Source organism: Schistocerca nitens, chromosome 2 (genome assembly GCF_023898315.1).
Source record: "Schistocerca nitens isolate TAMUIC-IGC-003100 chromosome 2, iqSchNite1.1, whole genome shotgun sequence".
Lineage (NCBI taxonomy): Eukaryota > Metazoa > Arthropoda > Insecta > Orthoptera > Acrididae > Schistocerca > Schistocerca nitens.
Genome location: NC_064615.1, coordinates 41832845 through 41849840, shown reverse-complemented (window position 1 = coordinate 41849840; position 16996 = coordinate 41832845). Strand labels below are relative to the sequence as shown.

At 54.2% G+C, this 16996-nt stretch overlaps 49 non-coding genes across 49 annotated transcripts; 33 read left to right on the top strand and 16 right to left on the bottom strand.

Moving 5' to 3' along the window:
* The first annotated feature begins 124 nt into the window (after positions 1 to 124).
* Trnav-aac (transfer RNA valine (anticodon AAC)) lies at positions 125 to 197 on the top strand. The gene has a single exon. It is a non-coding gene; the product is annotated as a tRNA-Val (tRNA).
* Positions 198 to 381: 184 nt separating this feature from the next.
* Positions 382 to 453, bottom strand: Trnap-agg (transfer RNA proline (anticodon AGG)). The gene has a single exon. It is a non-coding gene; the product is annotated as a tRNA-Pro (tRNA).
* A 488-nt stretch (positions 454 to 941) lies between these two features.
* Trnav-cac (transfer RNA valine (anticodon CAC)) lies at positions 942 to 1014 on the top strand. The gene has a single exon. It is a non-coding gene; the product is annotated as a tRNA-Val (tRNA).
* Positions 1015 to 1172: 158 nt separating this feature from the next.
* On the top strand, positions 1173 to 1245 carry Trnav-aac (transfer RNA valine (anticodon AAC)). The gene has a single exon. It is a non-coding gene; the product is annotated as a tRNA-Val (tRNA).
* A 184-nt stretch (positions 1246 to 1429) lies between these two features.
* Positions 1430 to 1501, bottom strand: Trnap-agg (transfer RNA proline (anticodon AGG)). Its single transcript has one exon. It is a non-coding gene; the product is annotated as a tRNA-Pro (tRNA).
* Positions 1502 to 1989: 488 nt separating this feature from the next.
* Positions 1990 to 2062, top strand: Trnav-cac (transfer RNA valine (anticodon CAC)). The gene has a single exon. It is a non-coding gene; the product is annotated as a tRNA-Val (tRNA).
* Positions 2063 to 2220: 158 nt separating this feature from the next.
* On the top strand, positions 2221 to 2293 carry Trnav-aac (transfer RNA valine (anticodon AAC)). The gene has a single exon. It is a non-coding gene; the product is annotated as a tRNA-Val (tRNA).
* Positions 2294 to 2477: 184 nt separating this feature from the next.
* Positions 2478 to 2549, bottom strand: Trnap-agg (transfer RNA proline (anticodon AGG)). Its single transcript has one exon. It is a non-coding gene; the product is annotated as a tRNA-Pro (tRNA).
* Positions 2550 to 3037: 488 nt separating this feature from the next.
* Positions 3038 to 3110, top strand: Trnav-cac (transfer RNA valine (anticodon CAC)). Its single transcript has one exon. It is a non-coding gene; the product is annotated as a tRNA-Val (tRNA).
* A 158-nt stretch (positions 3111 to 3268) lies between these two features.
* Trnav-aac (transfer RNA valine (anticodon AAC)) lies at positions 3269 to 3341 on the top strand. The gene has a single exon. It is a non-coding gene; the product is annotated as a tRNA-Val (tRNA).
* Positions 3342 to 3525: 184 nt separating this feature from the next.
* Trnap-agg (transfer RNA proline (anticodon AGG)) lies at positions 3526 to 3597 on the bottom strand. Its single transcript has one exon. It is a non-coding gene; the product is annotated as a tRNA-Pro (tRNA).
* Positions 3598 to 4085: 488 nt separating this feature from the next.
* Positions 4086 to 4158, top strand: Trnav-cac (transfer RNA valine (anticodon CAC)). The gene has a single exon. It is a non-coding gene; the product is annotated as a tRNA-Val (tRNA).
* A 158-nt stretch (positions 4159 to 4316) lies between these two features.
* Trnav-aac (transfer RNA valine (anticodon AAC)) lies at positions 4317 to 4389 on the top strand. Its single transcript has one exon. It is a non-coding gene; the product is annotated as a tRNA-Val (tRNA).
* A 184-nt stretch (positions 4390 to 4573) lies between these two features.
* On the bottom strand, positions 4574 to 4645 carry Trnap-agg (transfer RNA proline (anticodon AGG)). The gene has a single exon. It is a non-coding gene; the product is annotated as a tRNA-Pro (tRNA).
* A 488-nt stretch (positions 4646 to 5133) lies between these two features.
* Trnav-cac (transfer RNA valine (anticodon CAC)) lies at positions 5134 to 5206 on the top strand. Its single transcript has one exon. It is a non-coding gene; the product is annotated as a tRNA-Val (tRNA).
* Positions 5207 to 5364: 158 nt separating this feature from the next.
* On the top strand, positions 5365 to 5437 carry Trnav-aac (transfer RNA valine (anticodon AAC)). Its single transcript has one exon. It is a non-coding gene; the product is annotated as a tRNA-Val (tRNA).
* A 184-nt stretch (positions 5438 to 5621) lies between these two features.
* Trnap-agg (transfer RNA proline (anticodon AGG)) lies at positions 5622 to 5693 on the bottom strand. Its single transcript has one exon. It is a non-coding gene; the product is annotated as a tRNA-Pro (tRNA).
* Positions 5694 to 6179: 486 nt separating this feature from the next.
* Trnav-cac (transfer RNA valine (anticodon CAC)) lies at positions 6180 to 6252 on the top strand. Its single transcript has one exon. It is a non-coding gene; the product is annotated as a tRNA-Val (tRNA).
* Positions 6253 to 6410: 158 nt separating this feature from the next.
* Positions 6411 to 6483, top strand: Trnav-aac (transfer RNA valine (anticodon AAC)). The gene has a single exon. It is a non-coding gene; the product is annotated as a tRNA-Val (tRNA).
* Positions 6484 to 6667: 184 nt separating this feature from the next.
* On the bottom strand, positions 6668 to 6739 carry Trnap-agg (transfer RNA proline (anticodon AGG)). The gene has a single exon. It is a non-coding gene; the product is annotated as a tRNA-Pro (tRNA).
* Positions 6740 to 7227: 488 nt separating this feature from the next.
* On the top strand, positions 7228 to 7300 carry Trnav-cac (transfer RNA valine (anticodon CAC)). Its single transcript has one exon. It is a non-coding gene; the product is annotated as a tRNA-Val (tRNA).
* Positions 7301 to 7458: 158 nt separating this feature from the next.
* Positions 7459 to 7531, top strand: Trnav-aac (transfer RNA valine (anticodon AAC)). The gene has a single exon. It is a non-coding gene; the product is annotated as a tRNA-Val (tRNA).
* A 184-nt stretch (positions 7532 to 7715) lies between these two features.
* Positions 7716 to 7787, bottom strand: Trnap-agg (transfer RNA proline (anticodon AGG)). The gene has a single exon. It is a non-coding gene; the product is annotated as a tRNA-Pro (tRNA).
* Positions 7788 to 8275: 488 nt separating this feature from the next.
* Positions 8276 to 8348, top strand: Trnav-cac (transfer RNA valine (anticodon CAC)). Its single transcript has one exon. It is a non-coding gene; the product is annotated as a tRNA-Val (tRNA).
* Positions 8349 to 8506: 158 nt separating this feature from the next.
* Positions 8507 to 8579, top strand: Trnav-aac (transfer RNA valine (anticodon AAC)). The gene has a single exon. It is a non-coding gene; the product is annotated as a tRNA-Val (tRNA).
* Positions 8580 to 8763: 184 nt separating this feature from the next.
* On the bottom strand, positions 8764 to 8835 carry Trnap-agg (transfer RNA proline (anticodon AGG)). Its single transcript has one exon. It is a non-coding gene; the product is annotated as a tRNA-Pro (tRNA).
* Positions 8836 to 9323: 488 nt separating this feature from the next.
* On the top strand, positions 9324 to 9396 carry Trnav-cac (transfer RNA valine (anticodon CAC)). The gene has a single exon. It is a non-coding gene; the product is annotated as a tRNA-Val (tRNA).
* Positions 9397 to 9554: 158 nt separating this feature from the next.
* Trnav-aac (transfer RNA valine (anticodon AAC)) lies at positions 9555 to 9627 on the top strand. Its single transcript has one exon. It is a non-coding gene; the product is annotated as a tRNA-Val (tRNA).
* A 184-nt stretch (positions 9628 to 9811) lies between these two features.
* Positions 9812 to 9883, bottom strand: Trnap-agg (transfer RNA proline (anticodon AGG)). Its single transcript has one exon. It is a non-coding gene; the product is annotated as a tRNA-Pro (tRNA).
* Positions 9884 to 10371: 488 nt separating this feature from the next.
* Positions 10372 to 10444, top strand: Trnav-cac (transfer RNA valine (anticodon CAC)). The gene has a single exon. It is a non-coding gene; the product is annotated as a tRNA-Val (tRNA).
* A 158-nt stretch (positions 10445 to 10602) lies between these two features.
* Trnav-aac (transfer RNA valine (anticodon AAC)) lies at positions 10603 to 10675 on the top strand. The gene has a single exon. It is a non-coding gene; the product is annotated as a tRNA-Val (tRNA).
* A 184-nt stretch (positions 10676 to 10859) lies between these two features.
* Trnap-agg (transfer RNA proline (anticodon AGG)) lies at positions 10860 to 10931 on the bottom strand. The gene has a single exon. It is a non-coding gene; the product is annotated as a tRNA-Pro (tRNA).
* Positions 10932 to 11419: 488 nt separating this feature from the next.
* On the top strand, positions 11420 to 11492 carry Trnav-cac (transfer RNA valine (anticodon CAC)). Its single transcript has one exon. It is a non-coding gene; the product is annotated as a tRNA-Val (tRNA).
* A 158-nt stretch (positions 11493 to 11650) lies between these two features.
* Positions 11651 to 11723, top strand: Trnav-aac (transfer RNA valine (anticodon AAC)). The gene has a single exon. It is a non-coding gene; the product is annotated as a tRNA-Val (tRNA).
* A 184-nt stretch (positions 11724 to 11907) lies between these two features.
* Trnap-agg (transfer RNA proline (anticodon AGG)) lies at positions 11908 to 11979 on the bottom strand. The gene has a single exon. It is a non-coding gene; the product is annotated as a tRNA-Pro (tRNA).
* Positions 11980 to 12467: 488 nt separating this feature from the next.
* Positions 12468 to 12540, top strand: Trnav-cac (transfer RNA valine (anticodon CAC)). Its single transcript has one exon. It is a non-coding gene; the product is annotated as a tRNA-Val (tRNA).
* Positions 12541 to 12698: 158 nt separating this feature from the next.
* On the top strand, positions 12699 to 12771 carry Trnav-aac (transfer RNA valine (anticodon AAC)). The gene has a single exon. It is a non-coding gene; the product is annotated as a tRNA-Val (tRNA).
* Positions 12772 to 12955: 184 nt separating this feature from the next.
* On the bottom strand, positions 12956 to 13027 carry Trnap-agg (transfer RNA proline (anticodon AGG)). Its single transcript has one exon. It is a non-coding gene; the product is annotated as a tRNA-Pro (tRNA).
* A 488-nt stretch (positions 13028 to 13515) lies between these two features.
* Trnav-cac (transfer RNA valine (anticodon CAC)) lies at positions 13516 to 13588 on the top strand. The gene has a single exon. It is a non-coding gene; the product is annotated as a tRNA-Val (tRNA).
* Positions 13589 to 13746: 158 nt separating this feature from the next.
* Trnav-aac (transfer RNA valine (anticodon AAC)) lies at positions 13747 to 13819 on the top strand. Its single transcript has one exon. It is a non-coding gene; the product is annotated as a tRNA-Val (tRNA).
* A 184-nt stretch (positions 13820 to 14003) lies between these two features.
* Positions 14004 to 14075, bottom strand: Trnap-agg (transfer RNA proline (anticodon AGG)). Its single transcript has one exon. It is a non-coding gene; the product is annotated as a tRNA-Pro (tRNA).
* A 488-nt stretch (positions 14076 to 14563) lies between these two features.
* Trnav-cac (transfer RNA valine (anticodon CAC)) lies at positions 14564 to 14636 on the top strand. The gene has a single exon. It is a non-coding gene; the product is annotated as a tRNA-Val (tRNA).
* Positions 14637 to 14794: 158 nt separating this feature from the next.
* Positions 14795 to 14867, top strand: Trnav-aac (transfer RNA valine (anticodon AAC)). Its single transcript has one exon. It is a non-coding gene; the product is annotated as a tRNA-Val (tRNA).
* Positions 14868 to 15051: 184 nt separating this feature from the next.
* Positions 15052 to 15123, bottom strand: Trnap-agg (transfer RNA proline (anticodon AGG)). Its single transcript has one exon. It is a non-coding gene; the product is annotated as a tRNA-Pro (tRNA).
* Positions 15124 to 15611: 488 nt separating this feature from the next.
* Trnav-cac (transfer RNA valine (anticodon CAC)) lies at positions 15612 to 15684 on the top strand. The gene has a single exon. It is a non-coding gene; the product is annotated as a tRNA-Val (tRNA).
* A 158-nt stretch (positions 15685 to 15842) lies between these two features.
* On the top strand, positions 15843 to 15915 carry Trnav-aac (transfer RNA valine (anticodon AAC)). The gene has a single exon. It is a non-coding gene; the product is annotated as a tRNA-Val (tRNA).
* Positions 15916 to 16099: 184 nt separating this feature from the next.
* Positions 16100 to 16171, bottom strand: Trnap-agg (transfer RNA proline (anticodon AGG)). Its single transcript has one exon. It is a non-coding gene; the product is annotated as a tRNA-Pro (tRNA).
* Positions 16172 to 16659: 488 nt separating this feature from the next.
* On the top strand, positions 16660 to 16732 carry Trnav-cac (transfer RNA valine (anticodon CAC)). Its single transcript has one exon. It is a non-coding gene; the product is annotated as a tRNA-Val (tRNA).
* Positions 16733 to 16890: 158 nt separating this feature from the next.
* Trnav-aac (transfer RNA valine (anticodon AAC)) lies at positions 16891 to 16963 on the top strand. Its single transcript has one exon. It is a non-coding gene; the product is annotated as a tRNA-Val (tRNA).
* The last annotated feature ends 33 nt before the right edge of the window (positions 16964 to 16996 follow it).

The window sequence follows — 16996 nt, the reverse complement described above, 5'->3', positions numbered from 1 at the left end:
GAGCCACGTCATGTGTGGATCTGCTGCATGTACCTTCTTCATGCAAGTGCCGCATTTATTGAATTTTTAAGTTACGATGGCAACCTTGTTACAAGTTCTCTGTGAAGCAAGCCTGAAAGCAGTAGTTTCCGTGGTGTAGCGGTTATCACGTCTGCCTAACACGCAGAAGGTCCCCGGTTCGATCCCGGGCGGAAACACTTTTTCATCACTTTAAACCGACAAGCATTTGCTACGATCTGTACCGAAACCTTGGTAATCACCTTCATACGTCGGACCAGAGGGTCAGTTCCTTAGAGCAAATATGAAATTAGCTTTACATTGACGGGCAGCTTTTTGCGCTGACTCAGCCACCGACGTGCGACCAGTTTGCACAAAACGCTAGGGCTCGTCCGGGATTTGAACCCGGGACCTCCTGCACCCTAAGCAGGAATCATACCCCTAGACCAACGAGCCCTGTGACAGCGCGAGCGCCAAATATTCCAGCAAACTGCGTCCCTCGAAGTCGTCCAGGGTGCTCTTTGAGTCGGGTGCGGCTGGCGGGATGGGGGAGGTGCTCTCTGCCGGCAGTGCTGTTCTTCGACAGACTGTGTAGCGACACAATGGGTCATGGGCAGCACCGTTCTCGGAGGTGCCGTGGCCCGCGGTCGGCGGCCTTCCAGGGCTATTGGCATCTTCATGTAAAGCTGCTGCTGGGCTCGCACTGCCTGCTGCTAAGGAGGTGATTGTTTTTGCTAATGTGACTTGCAATAACGACTGCGCGAAACGCCGCTATCTCGTTCGGGATGCTACGACAGACACCCTCTCGAGCACCCCGAAGACTTGTTGAGCCCTCGGCAGCGATGGGTTTCAGGCTGTCAAAAGAACTATGGTGTGTGCATGCGCGGGCGAAAGAAAGGCTGAGGCGCCTTCGAGTGTACAAGGATGGAGTGAGCGTGTCCGTCGTTTCCGTAGTGTAGCGGTTATCACATCTGCTTCACACGCAGAAGGTCCCCGGTTCGATCCCGGGCGGGAACAGCATTTTCCTGCCTATGTCGCATACTACTCCAGTGAGCCACGTCATGTGTGGATCTGCTGCATGTACCTTCTTCATGCAAGTGCCGCATTTATTGAATTTTTAAGTTACGATGGCAACCTTGTTACAAGTTCTCTGTGAAGCAAGCCCGAAAGCAGTAGTTTCCGTGGTGTAGCGGTTATCACGTCTGCCTAACACGCAGAAGGTCCCCGGTTCGATCCCGGGCGGAAACACTTTTTCATCACTTTAAACCGACAAGCATTTGCTACGATCTGTACCGAAACCTTGGTAATCACCTTCATACGTCGGACCAGAGGGTCAGTTCCTTAGAGCAAATATGAAATTAGCTTTACATTGACGGGCAGCTTTTTGCGCTGACTCAGCCACCGACGTGCGACCAGTTTGCACAAAACGCTAGGGCTCGTCCGGGATTTGAACCCGGGACCTCCTGCACCCTAAGCAGGAATCATACCCCTAGACCAACGAGCCCTGTGACAGCGCGAGCGCCAAATATTCCAGCAAACTGCGTCCCTCGAAGTCGTCCAGGGTGCTCTTTGAGTCTGGTGCGGCTGGCGGGATGGGGGAGGTGCTCTCTGCCGGCAGTGCTGTTCTTCGACAGACTGTGTAGCGACACAATGGGTCATGGGCAGCACCGTTCTCGGAGGTGCCGTGGCCCGCGGTCGGCGGCCTTCCAGGGCTATTGGCATCTTCATGTAAAGCTGCTGCTGGGCTCGCACTGCCTGCTGCTAAGGAGGTGATTGTTTTTGCTAATGTGACTTGCAATAACGACTGCGCGAAACGCCGCTATCTCGTTCGGGATGCTACGACAGACACCCTCTCGAGCACCCCGAAGACTTGTTGAGCCCTCGGCAGCGATGGGTTTCAGGCTGTCAAAAGAACTATGGTGTGTGCATGCGCGGGCGAAAGAAAGGCTGAGGCGCCTTCGAGTGTACAAGGATGGAGTGAGCGTGTCCGTCGTTTCCGTAGTGTAGCGGTTATCACATCTGCTTCACACGCAGAAGGTCCCCGGTTCGATCCCGGGCGGGAACAGCATTTTCCTGCCTATGTCGCATACTACTCCAGTGAGCCACGTCATGTGTGGATCTGCTGCATGTACCTTCTTCATGCAAGTGCCGCATTTATTGAATTTTTAAGTTACGATGGCAACCTTGTTACAAGTTCTCTGTGAAGCAAGCCTGAAAGCAGTAGTTTCCGTGGTGTAGCGGTTATCACGTCTGCCTAACACGCAGAAGGTCCCCGGTTCGATCCCGGGCGGAAACACTTTTTCATCACTTTAAACCGACAAGCATTTGCTACGATCTGTACCGAAACCTTGGTAATCACCTTCATACGTCGGACCAGAGGGTCAGTTCCTTAGAGCAAATATGAAATTAGCTTTACATTGACGGGCAGCTTTTTGCGCTGACTCAGCCACCGACGTGCGACCAGTTTGCACAAAACGCTAGGGCTCGTCCGGGATTTGAACCCGGGACCTCCTGCACCCTAAGCAGGAATCATACCCCTAGACCAACGAGCCCTGTGACAGCGCGAGCGCCAAATATTCCAGCAAACTGCGTCCCTCGAAGTCGTCCAGGGTGCTCTTTGAGTCGGGTGCGGCTGGCGGGATGGGGGAGGTGCTCTCTGCCGGCAGTGCTGTTCTTCGACAGACTGTGTAGCGACACAATGGGTCATGGGCAGCACCGTTCTCGGAGGTGCCGTGGCCCGCGGTCGGCGGCCTTCCAGGGCTATTGGCATCTTCATGTAAAGCTGCTGCTGGGCTCGCACTGCCTGCTGCTAAGGAGGTGATTGTTTTTGCTAATGTGACTTGCAATAACGACTGCGCGAAACGCCGCTATCTCGTTCGGGATGCTACGACAGACACCCTCTCGAGCACCCCGAAGACTTGTTGAGCCCTCGGCAGCGATGGGTTTCAGGCTGTCAAAAGAACTATGGTGTGTGCATGCGCGGGCGAAAGAAAGGCTGAGGCGCCTTCGAGTGTACAAGGATGGAGTGAGCGTGTCCGTCGTTTCCGTAGTGTAGCGGTTATCACATCTGCTTCACACGCAGAAGGTCCCCGGTTCGATCCCGGGCGGGAACAGCATTTTCCTGCCTATGTCGCATACTACTCCAGTGAGCCACGTCATGTGTGGATCTGCTGCATGTACCTTCTTCATGCAAGTGCCGCATTTATTGAATTTTTAAGTTACGATGGCAACCTTGTTACAAGTTCTCTGTGAAGCAAGCCCGAAAGCAGTAGTTTCCGTGGTGTAGCGGTTATCACGTCTGCCTAACACGCAGAAGGTCCCCGGTTCGATCCCGGGCGGAAACACTTTTTCATCACTTTAAACCGACAAGCATTTGCTACGATCTGTACCGAAACCTTGGTAATCACCTTCATACGTCGGACCAGAGGGTCAGTTCCTTAGAGCAAATATGAAATTAGCTTTACATTGACGGGCAGCTTTTTGCGCTGACTCAGCCACCGACGTGCGACCAGTTTGCACAAAACGCTAGGGCTCGTCCGGGATTTGAACCCGGGACCTCCTGCACCCTAAGCAGGAATCATACCCCTAGACCAACGAGCCCTGTGACAGCGCGAGCGCCAAATATTCCAGCAAACTGCGTCCCTCGAAGTCGTCCAGGGTGCTCTTTGAGTCTGGTGCGGCTGGCGGGATGGGGGAGGTGCTCTCTGCCGGCAGTGCTGTTCTTCGACAGACTGTGTAGCGACACAATGGGTCATGGGCAGCACCCTTCTCGGAGGTGCCGTGGCCCGCGGTCGGCGGCCTTCCAGGGCTATTGGCATCTTCATGTAAAGCTGCTGCTGGGCTCGCACTGCCTGCTGCTAAGGAGGTGATTGTTTTTGCTAATGTGACTTGCAATAACGACTGCGCGAAACGCCGCTATCTCGTTCGGGATGCTACGACAGACACCCTCTCGAGCACCCCGAAGACTTGTTGAGCCCTCGGCAGCGATGGGTTTCAGGCTGTCAAAAGAACTATGGTGTGTGCATGCGCGGGCGAAAGAAAGGCTGAGGCGCCTTCGAGTGTACAAGGATGGAGTGAGCGTGTCCGTCGTTTCCGTAGTGTAGCGGTTATCACATCTGCTTCACACGCAGAAGGTCCCCGGTTCGATCCCGGGCGGGAACAGCATTTTCCTGCCTATGTCGCATACTACTCCAGTGAGCCACGTCATGTGTGGATCTGCTGCATGTACCTTCTTCATGCAAGTGCCGCATTTATTGAATTTTTAAGTTACGATGGCAACCTTGTTACAAGTTCTCTGTGAAGCAAGCCTGAAAGCAGTAGTTTCCGTGGTGTAGCGGTTATCACGTCTGCCTAACACGCAGAAGGTCCCCGGTTCGATCCCGGGCGGAAACACTTTTTCATCACTTTAAACCGACAAGCATTTGCTACGATCTGTACCGAAACCTTGGTAATCACCTTCATACGTCGGACCAGAGGGTCAGTTCCTTAGAGCAAATATGAAATTAGCTTTACATTGACGGGCAGCTTTTTGCGCTGACTCAGCCACCGACGTGCGACCAGTTTGCACAAAACGCTAGGGCTCGTCCGGGATTTGAACCCGGGACCTCCTGCACCCTAAGCAGGAATCATACCCCTAGACCAACGAGCCCTGTGACAGCGCGAGCGCCAAATATTCCAGCAAACTGCGTCCCTCGAAGTCGTCCAGGGTGCTCTTTGAGTCTGGTGCGGCTGGCGGGATGGGGGAGGTGCTCTCTGCCGGCAGTGCTGTTCTTCGACAGACTGTGTAGCGACACAATGGGTCATGGGCAGCACCCTTCTCGGAGGTGCCGTGGCCCGCGGTCGGCGGCCTTCCAGGGCTATTGGCATCTTCATGTAAAGCTGCTGCTGGGCTCGCACTGCCTGCTGCTAAGGAGGTGATTGTTTTTGCTAATGTGACTTGCAATAACGACTGCGCGAAACGCCGCTATCTCGTTCGGGATGCTACGACAGACACCCTCTCGAGCACCCCGAAGACTTGTTGAGCCCTCGGCAGCGATGGGTTTCAGGCTGTCAAAAGAACTATGGTGTGTGCATGCGCGGGCGAAAGAAAGGCTGAGGCGCCTTCGAGTGTACACGGATGGAGTGAGCGTGTCCGTCGTTTCCGTAGTGTAGCGGTTATCACATCTGCTTCACACGCAGAAGGTCCCCGGTTCGATCCCGGGCGGGAACAGCATTTTCCTGCCTATGTCGCATACTACTCCAGTGAGCCACGTCATGTGTGGATCTGCTGCATGTACCTTCTTCATGCAAGTGCCGCATTTATTGAATTTTTAAGTTACGATGGCAACCTTGTTACAAGTTCTCTGTGAAGCAAGCCTGAAAGCAGTAGTTTCCGTGGTGTAGCGGTTATCACGTCTGCCTAACACGCAGAAGGTCCCCGGTTCGATCCCGGGCGGAAACACTTTTTCATCACTTTAAACCGACAAGCATTTGCTACGATCTGTACCGAAACCTTGGTAATCACCTTCATACGTCGGACCAGAGGGTCAGTTCCTTAGAGCAAATATGAAATTAGCTTTACATTGACGGGCAGCTTTTTGCGCTGACTCAGCCACCGACGTGCGACCAGTTTGCACAAAACGCTAGGGCTCGTCCGGGATTTGAACCCGGGACCTCCTGCACCCTAAGCAGGAATCATACCCCTAGACCAACGAGCCCTGTGACAGCGCGAGCGCCAAATATTCCAGCAAACTGCGTCCCTCGAAGTCGTCCAGGGTGCTCTTTGAGTCTGGTGCGGCTGGCGGGATGGGGGAGGTGCTCTCTGCCGGCAGTGCTGTTCTTCGACAGACTGTGTAGCGACACAATGGGTCATGGGCAGCACCGTTCTCGGAGGTGCCGTGGCCCGCGGTCGGCGGCCTTCCAGGGCTATTGGCATCTTCATGTAAAGCTGCTGCTGGGCGCACTGCCTGCTGCTAAGGAGGTGATTGTTTTTGCTAATGTGACTTGCAATAACGACTGCGCGAAACGCCGCTATCTCGTTCGGGATGCTACGACAGACACCCTCTCGAGCACCCCGAAGACTTGTTGAGCCCTCGGCAGCGATGGGTTTCAGGCTGTCAAAAGAACTATGGTGTGTGCATGCGCGGGCGAAAGAAAGGCTGAGGCGCCTTCGAGTGTACAAGGATGGAGTGAGCGTGTCCGTCGTTTCCGTAGTGTAGCGGTTATCACATCTGCTTCACACGCAGAAGGTCCCCGGTTCGATCCCGGGCGGGAACAGCATTTTCCTGCCTATGTCGCATACTACTCCAGTGAGCCACGTCATGTGTGGATCTGCTGCATGTACCTTCTTCATGCAAGTGCCGCATTTATTGAATTTTTAAGTTACGATGGCAACCTTGTTACAAGTTCTCTGTGAAGCAAGCCTGAAAGCAGTAGTTTCCGTGGTGTAGCGGTTATCACGTCTGCCTAACACGCAGAAGGTCCCCGGTTCGATCCCGGGCGGAAACACTTTTTCATCACTTTAAACCGACAAGCATTTGCTACGATCTGTACCGAAACCTTGGTAATCACCTTCATACGTCGGACCAGAGGGTCAGTTCCTTAGAGCAAATATGAAATTAGCTTTACATTGACGGGCAGCTTTTTGCGCTGACTCAGCCACCGACGTGCGACCAGTTTGCACAAAACGCTAGGGCTCGTCCGGGATTTGAACCCGGGACCTCCTGCACCCTAAGCAGGAATCATACCCCTAGACCAACGAGCCCTGTGACAGCGCGAGCGCCAAATATTCCATTAAACTGCGTCCCTCGAAGTCGTCCAGGGTGCTCTTTGAGTCTGGTGCGGCTGGCGGGATGGGGGAGGTGCTCTCTGCCGGCAGTGCTGTTCTTCGACAGACTGTGTAGCGACACAATGGGTCATGGGCAGCACCGTTCTCGGAGGTGCCGTGGCCCGCGGTCGGCGGCCTTCCAGGGCTATTGGCATCTTCATGTAAAGCTGCTGCTGGGCTCGCACTGCCTGCTGCTAAGGAGGTGATTGTTTTTGCTAATGTGACTTGCAATAACGACTGCGCGAAACGCCGCTATCTCGTTCGGGATGCTACGACAGACACCCTCTCGAGCACCCCGAAGACTTGTTGAGCCCTCGGCAGCGATGGGTTTCAGGCTGTCAAAAGAACTATGGTGTGTGCATGCGCGGGCGAAAGAAAGGCTGAGGCGCCTTCGAGTGTACAAGGATGGAGTGAGCGTGTCCGTCGTTTCCGTAGTGTAGCGGTTATCACATCTGCTTCACACGCAGAAGGTCCCCGGTTCGATCCCGGGCGGGAACAGCATTTTCCTGCCTATGTCGCATACTACTCCAGTGAGCCACGTCATGTGTGGATCTGCTGCATGTACCTTCTTCATGCAAGTGCCGCATTTATTGAATTTTTAAGTTACGATGGCAACCTTGTTACAAGTTCTCTGTGAAGCAAGCCCGAAAGCAGTAGTTTCCGTGGTGTAGCGGTTATCACGTCTGCCTAACACGCAGAAGGTCCCCGGTTCGATCCCGGGCGGAAACACTTTTTCATCACTTTAAACCGACAAGCATTTGCTACGATCTGTACCGAAACCTTGGTAATCACCTTCATACGTCGGACCAGAGGGTCAGTTCCTTAGAGCAAATATGAAATTAGCTTTACATTGACGGGCAGCTTTTTGCGCTGACTCAGCCACCGACGTGCGACCAGTTTGCACAAAACGCTAGGGCTCGTCCGGGATTTGAACCCGGGACCTCCTGCACCCTAAGCAGGAATCATACCCCTAGACCAACGAGCCCTGTGACAGCGCGAGCGCCAAATATTCCAGCAAACTGCGTCCCTCGAAGTCGTCCAGGGTGCTCTTTGAGTCTGGTGCGGCTGGCGGGATGGGGGAGGTGCTCTCTGCCGGCAGTGCTGTTCTTCGACAGACTGTGTAGCGACACAATGGGTCATGGGCAGCACCGTTCTCGGAGGTGCCGTGGCCCGCGGTCGGCGGCCTTCCAGGGCTATTGGCATCTTCATGTAAAGCTGCTGCTGGGCTCGCACTGCCTGCTGCTAAGGAGGTGATTGTTTTTGCTAATGTGACTTGCAATAACGACTGCGCGAAACGCCGCTATCTCGTTCGGGATGCTACGACAGACACCCTCTCGAGCACCCCGAAGACTTGTTGAGCCCTCGGCAGCGATGGGTTTCAGGCTGTCAAAAGAACCATGGTGTGTGCATGCGCGGGCGAAAGAAAGGCTGAGGCGCCTTCGAGTGTACAAGGATGGAGTGAGCGTGTCCGTCGTTTCCGTAGTGTAGCGGTTATCACATCTGCTTCACACGCAGAAGGTCCCCGGTTCGATCCCGGGCGGGAACAGCATTTTCCTGCCTATGTCGCATACTACTCCAGTGAGCCACGTCATGTGTGGATCTGCTGCATGTACCTTCTTCATGCAAGTGCCGCATTTATTGAATTTTTAAGTTACGATGGCAACCTTGTTACAAGTTCTCTGTGAAGCAAGCCTGAAAGCAGTAGTTTCCGTGGTGTAGCGGTTATCACGTCTGCCTAACACGCAGAAGGTCCCCGGTTCGATCCCGGGCGGAAACACTTTTTCATCACTTTAAACCGACAAGCATTTGCTACGATCTGTACCGAAACCTTGGTAATCACCTTCATACGTCGGACCAGAGGGTCAGTTCCTTAGAGCAAATATGAAATTAGCTTTACATTGACGGGCAGCTTTTTGCGCTGACTCAGCCACCGACGTGCGACCAGTTTGCACAAAACGCTAGGGCTCGTCCGGGATTTGAACCCGGGACCTCCTGCACCCTAAGCAGGAATCATACCCCTAGACCAACGAGCCCTGTGACAGCGCGAGCGCCAAATATTCCAGCAAACTGCGTCCCTCGAAGTCGTCCAGGGTGCTCTTTGAGTCTGGTGCGGCTGGCGGGATGGGGGAGGTGCTCTCTGCCGGCAGTGCTGTTCTTCGACAGACTGTGTAGCGACACAATGGGTCATGGGCAGCACCCTTCTCGGAGGTGCCGTGGCCCGCGGTCGGCGGCCTTCCAGGGCTATTGGCATCTTCATGTAAAGCTGCTGCTGGGCTCGCACTGCCTGCTGCTAAGGAGGTGATTGTTTTTGCTAATGTGACTTGCAATAACGACTGCGCGAAACGCCGCTATCTCGTTCGGGATGCTACGACAGACACCCTCTCGAGCACCCCGAAGACTTGTTGAGCCCTCGGCAGCGATGGGTTTCAGGCTGTCAAAAGAACTATGGTGTGTGCATGCGCGGGCGAAAGAAAGGCTGAGGCGCCTTCGAGTGTACAAGGATGGAGTGAGCGTGTCCGTCGTTTCCGTAGTGTAGCGGTTATCACATCTGCTTCACACGCAGAAGGTCCCCGGTTCGATCCCGGGCGGGAACAGCATTTTCCTGCCTATGTCGCATACTACTCCAGTGAGCCACGTCATGTGTGGATCTGCTGCATGTACCTTCTTCATGCAAGTGCCGCATTTATTGAATTTTTAAGTTACGATGGCAACCTTGTTACAAGTTCTCTGTGAAGCAAGCCTGAAAGCAGTAGTTTCCGTGGTGTAGCGGTTATCACGTCTGCCTAACACGCAGAAGGTCCCCGGTTCGATCCCGGGCGGAAACACTTTTTCATCACTTTAAACCGACAAGCATTTGCTACGATCTGTACCGAAACCTTGGTAATCACCTTCATACGTCGGACCAGAGGGTCAGTTCCTTAGAGCAAATATGAAATTAGCTTTACATTGACGGGCAGCTTTTTGCGCTGACTCAGCCACCGACGTGCGACCAGTTTGCACAAAACGCTAGGGCTCGTCCGGGATTTGAACCCGGGACCTCCTGCACCCTAAGCAGGAATCATACCCCTAGACCAACGAGCCCTGTGACAGCGCGAGCGCCAAATATTCCAGCAAACTGCGTCCCTCGAAGTCGTCCAGGGTGCTCTTTGAGTCGGGTGCGGCTGGCGGGATGGGGGAGGTGCTCTCTGCCGGCAGTGCTGTTCTTCGACAGACTGTGTAGCGACACAATGGGTCATGGGCAGCACCCTTCTCGGAGGTGCCGTGGCCCGCGGTCGGCGGCCTTCCAGGGCTATTGGCATCTTCATGTAAAGCTGCTGCTGGGCTCGCACTGCCTGCTGCTAAGGAGGTGATTGTTTTTGCTAATGTGACTTGCAATAACGACTGCGCGAAACGCCGCTATCTCGTTCGGGATGCTACGACAGACACCCTCTCGAGCACCCCGAAGACTTGTTGAGCCCTCGGCAGCGATGGGTTTCAGGCTGTCAAAAGAACTATGGTGTGTGCATGCGCGGGCGAAAGAAAGGCTGAGGCGCCTTCGAGTGTACAAGGATGGAGTGAGCGTGTCCGTCGTTTCCGTAGTGTAGCGGTTATCACATCTGCTTCACACGCAGAAGGTCCCCGGTTCGATCCCGGGCGGGAACAGCATTTTCCTGCCTATGTCGCATACTACTCCAGTGAGCCACGTCATGTGTGGATCTGCTGCATGTACCTTCTTCATGCAAGTGCCGCATTTATTGAATTTTTAAGTTACGATGGCAACCTTGTTACAAGTTCTCTGTGAAGCAAGCCCGAAAGCAGTAGTTTCCGTGGTGTAGCGGTTATCACGTCTGCCTAACACGCAGAAGGTCCCCGGTTCGATCCCGGGCGGAAACACTTTTTCATCACTTTAAACCGACAAGCATTTGCTACGATCTGTACCGAAACCTTGGTAATCACCTTCATACGTCGGACCAGAGGGTCAGTTCCTTAGAGCAAATATGAAATTAGCTTTACATTGACGGGCAGCTTTTTGCGCTGACTCAGCCACCGACGTGCGACCAGTTTGCACAAAACGCTAGGGCTCGTCCGGGATTTGAACCCGGGACCTCCTGCACCCTAAGCAGGAATCATACCCCTAGACCAACGAGCCCTGTGACAGCGCGAGCGCCAAATATTCCAGCAAACTGCGTCCCTCGAAGTCGTCCAGGGTGCTCTTTGAGTCTGGTGCGGCTGGCGGGATGGGGGAGGTGCTCTCTGCCGGCAGTGCTGTTCTTCGACAGACTGTGTAGCGACACAATGGGTCATGGGCAGCACCCTTCTCGGAGGTGCCGTGGCCCGCGGTCGGCGGCCTTCCAGGGCTATTGGCATCTTCATGTAAAGCTGCTGCTGGGCTCGCACTGCCTGCTGCTAAGGAGGTGATTGTTTTTGCTAATGTGACTTGCAATAACGACTGCGCGAAACGCCGCTATCTCGTTCGGGATGCTACGACAGACACCCTCTCGAGCACCCCGAAGACTTGTTGAGCCCTCGGCAGCGATGGGTTTCAGGCTGTCAAAAGAACTATGGTGTGTGCATGCGCGGGCGAAAGAAAGGCTGAGGCGCCTTCGAGTGTACAAGGATGGAGTTAGCGTGTCCGTCGTTTCCGTAGTGTAGCGGTTATCACATCTGCTTCACACGCAGAAGGTCCCCGGTTCGATCCCGGGCGGGAACAGCATTTTCCTGCCTATGTCGCATACTACTCCAGTGAGCCACGTCATGTGTGGATCTGCTGCATGTACCTTCTTCATGCAAGTGCCGCATTTATTGAATTTTTAAGTTACGATGGCAACCTTGTTACAAGTTCTCTGTGAAGCAAGCCTGAAAGCAGTAGTTTCCGTGGTGTAGCGGTTATCACGTCTGCCTAACACGCAGAAGGTCCCCGGTTCGATCCCGGGCGGAAACACTTTTTCATCACTTTAAACCGACAAGCATTTGCTACGATCTGTACCGAAACCTTGGTAATCACCTTCATACGTCGGACCAGAGGGTCAGTTCCTTAGAGCAAATATGAAATTAGCTTTACATTGACGGGCAGCTTTTTGCGCTGACTCAGCCACCGACGTGCGACCAGTTTGCACAAAACGCTAGGGCTCGTCCGGGATTTGAACCCGGGACCTCCTGCACCCTAAGCAGGAATCATACCCCTAGACCAACGAGCCCTGTGACAGCGCGAGCGCCAAATATTCCAGCAAACTGCGTCCCTCGAAGTCGTCCAGGGTGCTCTTTGAGTCTGGTGCGGCTGGCGGGATGGGGGAGGTGCTCTCTGCCGGCAGTGCTGTTCTTCGACAGACTGTGTAGCGACACAATGGGTCATGGGCAGCACCGTTCTCGGAGGTGCCGTGGCCCGCGGTCGGCGGCCTTCCAGGGCTATTGGCATCTTCATGTAAAGCTGCTGCTGGGCTCGCACTGCCTGCTGCTAAGGAGGTGATTGTTTTTGCTAATGTGACTTGCAATAACGACTGCGCGAAACGCCGCTATCTCGTTCGGGATGCTACGACAGACACCCTCTCGAGCACCCCGAAGACTTGTTGAGCCCTCGGCAGCGATGGGTTTCAGGCTGTCAAAAGAACTATGGTGTGTGCATGCGCGGGCGAAAGAAAGGCTGAGGCGCCTTCGAGTGTACAAGGATGGAGTGAGCGTGTCCGTCGTTTCCGTAGTGTAGCGGTTATCACATCTGCTTCACACGCAGAAGGTCCCCGGTTCGATCCCGGGCGGGAACAGCATTTTCCTGCCTATGTCGCATACTACTCCAGTGAGCCACGTCATGTGTGGATCTGCTGCATGTACCTTCTTCATGCAAGTGCCGCATTTATTGAATTTTTAAGTTACGATGGCAACCTTGTTACAAGTTCTCTGTGAAGCAAGCCCGAAAGCAGTAGTTTCCGTGGTGTAGCGGTTATCACGTCTGCCTAACACGCAGAAGGTCCCCGGTTCGATCCCGGGCGGAAACACTTTTTCATCACTTTAAACCGACAAGCATTTGCTACGATCTGTACCGAAACCTTGGTAATCACCTTCATACGTCGGACCAGAGGGTCAGTTCCTTAGAGCAAATATGAAATTAGCTTTACATTGACGGGCAGCTTTTTGCGCTGACTCAGCCACCGACGTGCGACCAGTTTGCACAAAACGCTAGGGCTCGTCCGGGATTTGAACCCGGGACCTCCTGCACCCTAAGCAGGAATCATACCCCTAGACCAACGAGCCCTGTGACAGCGCGAGCGCCAAATATTCCAGCAAACTGCGTCCCTCGAAGTCGTCCAGGGTGCTCTTTGAGTCTGGTGCGGCTGGCGGGATGGGGGAGGTGCTCTCTGCCGGCAGTGCTGTTCTTCGACAGACTGTGTAGCGACACAATGGGTCATGGGCAGCACCCTTCTCGGAGGTGCCGTGGCCCGCGGTCGGCGGCCTTCCAGGGCTATTGGCATCTTCATGTAAAGCTGCTGCTGGGCTCGCACTGCCTGCTGCTAAGGAGGTGATTGTTTTTGCTAATGTGACTTGCAATAACGACTGCGCGAAACGCCGCTATCTCGTTCGGGATGCTACGACAGACACCCTCTCGAGCACCCCGAAGACTTGTTGAGCCCTCGGCAGCGATGGGTTTCAGGCTGTCAAAAGAACTATGGTGTGTGCATGCGCGGGCGAAAGAAAGGCTGAGGCGCCTTCGAGTGTACAAGGATGGAGTGAGCGTGTCCGTCGTTTCCGTAGTGTAGCGGTTATCACATCTGCTTCACACGCAGAAGGTCCCCGGTTCGATCCCGGGCGGGAACAGCATTTTCCTGCCTATGTCGCATACTACTCCAGTGAGCCACGTCATGTGTGGATCTGCTGCATGTACCTTCTTCATGCAAGTGCCGCATTTATTGAATTTTTAAGTTACGATGGCAACCTTGTTACAAGTTCTCTGTGAAGCAAGCCTGAAAGCAGTAGTTTCCGTGGTGTAGCGGTTATCACGTCTGCCTAACACGCAGAAGGTCCCCGGTTCGATCCCGGGCGGAAACACTTTTTCATCACTTTAAACCGACAAGCATTTGCTACGATCTGTACCGAAACCTTGGTAATCACCTTCATACGTCGGACCAGAGGGTCAGTTCCTTAGAGCAAATATGAAATTAGCTTTACATTGACGGGCAGCTTTTTGCGCTGACTCAGCCACCGACGTGCGACCAGTTTGCACAAAACGCTAGGGCTCGTCCGGGATTTGAACCCGGGACCTCCTGCACCCTAAGCAGGAATCATACCCCTAGACCAACGAGCCCTGTGACAGCGCGAGCGCCAAATATTCCAGCAAACTGCGTCCCTCGAAGTCGTCCAGGGTGCTCTTTGAGTCTGGTGCGGCTGGCGGGATGGGGGAGGTGCTCTCTGCCGGCAGTGCTGTTCTTCGACAGACTGTGTAGCGACACAATGGGTCATGGGCAGCACCCTTCTCGGAGGTGCCGTGGCCCGCGGTCGGCGGCCTTCCAGGGCTATTGGCATCTTCATGTAAAGCTGCTGCTGGGCTCGCACTGCCTGCTGCTAAGGAGGTGATTGTTTTTGCTAATGTGACTTGCAATAACGACTGCGCGAAACGCCGCTATCTCGTTCGGGATGCTACGACAGACACCCTCTCGAGCACCCCGAAGACTTGTTGAGCCCTCGGCAGCGATGGGTTTCAGGCTGTCAAAAGAACTATGGTGTGTGCATGCGCGGGCGAAAGAAAGGCTGAGGCGCCTTCGAGTGTACAAGGATGGAGTGAGCGTGTCCGTCGTTTCCGTAGTGTAGCGGTTATCACATCTGCTTCACACGCAGAAGGTCCCCGGTTCGATCCCGGGCGGGAACAGCATTTTCCTGCCTATGTCGCATACTACTCCAGTGAGCCACGTCATGTGTGGATCTGCTGCATGTACCTTCTTCATGCAAGTGCCGCATTTATTGAATTTTTAAGTTACGATGGCAACCTTGTTACAAGTTCTCTGTGAAGCAAGCCTGAAAGCAGTAGTTTCCGTGGTGTAGCGGTTATCACGTCTGCCTAACACGCAGAAGGTCCCCGGTTCGATCCCGGGCGGAAACACTTTTTCATCACTTTAAACCGACAAGCATTTGCTACGATCTGTACCGAAACCTTGGTAATCACCTTCATACGTCGGACCAGAGGGTCAGTTCCTTAGAGCAAATATGAAATTAGCTTTACATTGACGGGCAGCTTTTTGCGCTGACTCAGCCACCGACGTGCGACCAGTTTGCACAAAACGCTAGGGCTCGTCCTGGATTTGAACCCGGGACCTCCTGCACCCTAAGCAGGAATCATACCCCTAGACCAACGAGCCCTGTGACAGCGCGAGCGCCAAATATTCCAGCAAACTGCGTCCCTCGAAGTCGTCCAGGGTGCTCTTTGAGTCTGGTGCGGCTGGCGGGATGGGGGAGGTGCTCTCTGCCGGCAGTGCTGTTCTTCGACAGACTGTGTAGCGACACAATGGGTCATGGGCAGCACCCTTCTCGGAGGTGCCGTGGCCCGCGGTCGGCGGCCTTCCAGGGCTATTGGCATCTTCATGTAAAGCTGCTGCTGGGCTCGCACTGCCTGCTGCTAAGGAGGTGATTGTTTTTGCTAATGTGACTTGCAATAACGACTGCGCGAAACGCCGCTATCTCGTTCGGGATGCTACGACAGACACCCTCTCGAGCACCCCGAAGACTTGTTGAGCCCTCGGCAGCGATGGGTTTCAGGCTGTCAAAAGAACTATGGTGTGTGCATGCGCGGGCGAAAGAAAGGCTGAGGCGCCTTCGAGTGTACAAGGATGGAGTGAGCGTGTCCGTCGTTTCCGTAGTGTAGCGGTTATCACATCTGCTTCACACGCAGAAGGTCCCCGGTTCGATCCCGGGCGGGAACAGCATTTTCCTGCCTATGTCGCATACTACTCGAGTGAGCCACGTCATGTGTGGATCTGCTGCATGTACCTTCTTCATGCAAGTGCCGCATTTATTGAATTTTTAAGTTACGATGGCAACCTTGTTACAAGTTCTCTGTGAAGCAAGCCTGAAAGCAGTAGTTTCCGTGGTGTAGCGGTTATCACGTCTGCCTAACACGCAGAAGGTCCCCGGTTCGATCCCGGGCGGAAACACTTTTTCATCACTTTAAACCGACAAGCATTTGCTACGATCTGTACCGAAACCTTGGTAATCACCTTCATACGTCGGACCAGAGGGTCAGTTCCTTAGAGCAAATATGAAATTAGCTTTACATTGACGGGCAGCTTTTTGCGCTGACTCAGCCACCGACGTGCGACCAGTTTGCACAAAACGCTAGGGCTCGTCCGGGATTTGAACCCGGGACCTCCTGCACCCTAAGCAGGAATCATACCCCTAGACCAACGAGCCCTGTGACAGCGCGAGCGCCAAATATTCCAGCAAACTGCGTCCCTCGAAGTCGTCCAGGGTGCTCTTTGAGTCTGGTGCGGCTGGCGGGATGGGGGAGGTGCTCTCTGCCGGCAGTGCTGTTCTTCGACAGACTGTGTAGCGACACAATGGGTCATGGGCAGCACCCTTCTCGGAGGTGCCGTGGCCCGCGGTCGGCGGCCTTCCAGGGCTATTGGCATCTTCATGTAAAGCTGCTGCTGGGCTCGCACTGCCTGCTGCTAAGGAGGTGATTGTTTTTGCTAATGTGACTTGCAATAACGACTGCGCGAAACGCCGCTATCTCGTTCGGGATGCTACGACAGACACCCTCTCGAGCACCCCGAAGACTTGTTGAGCCCTCGGCAGCGATGGGTTTCAGGCTGTCAAAAGAACTATGGTGTGTGCATGCGCGGGCGAAAGAAAGGCTGAGGCGCCTTCGAGTGTACAAGGATGGAGTGAGCGTGTCCGTCGTTTCCGTAGTGTAGCGGTTATCACATCTGCTTCACACGCAGAAGGTCCCCGGTTCGATCCCGGGCGGGAACAGCATTTTCCTGCCTATGTCGCATACTACTCCAGTGAGCCACGTCATGTGTGGATCTGCTGCATGTACCTTCTTCATGCAAGTGCCGCATTTATTGAATTTTTAAGTTACGATGGCAACCTTGTTACAAGTTCTCTGTGAAGCAAGCCTGAAAGCAGTAGTTTCCGTGGTGTAGCGGTTATCACGTCTGCCTAACACGCAGAAGGTCCCCGGTTCGATCCCGGGCGGAAACACTTTTTCATCACTTTAAACCGACAAGCATTTGC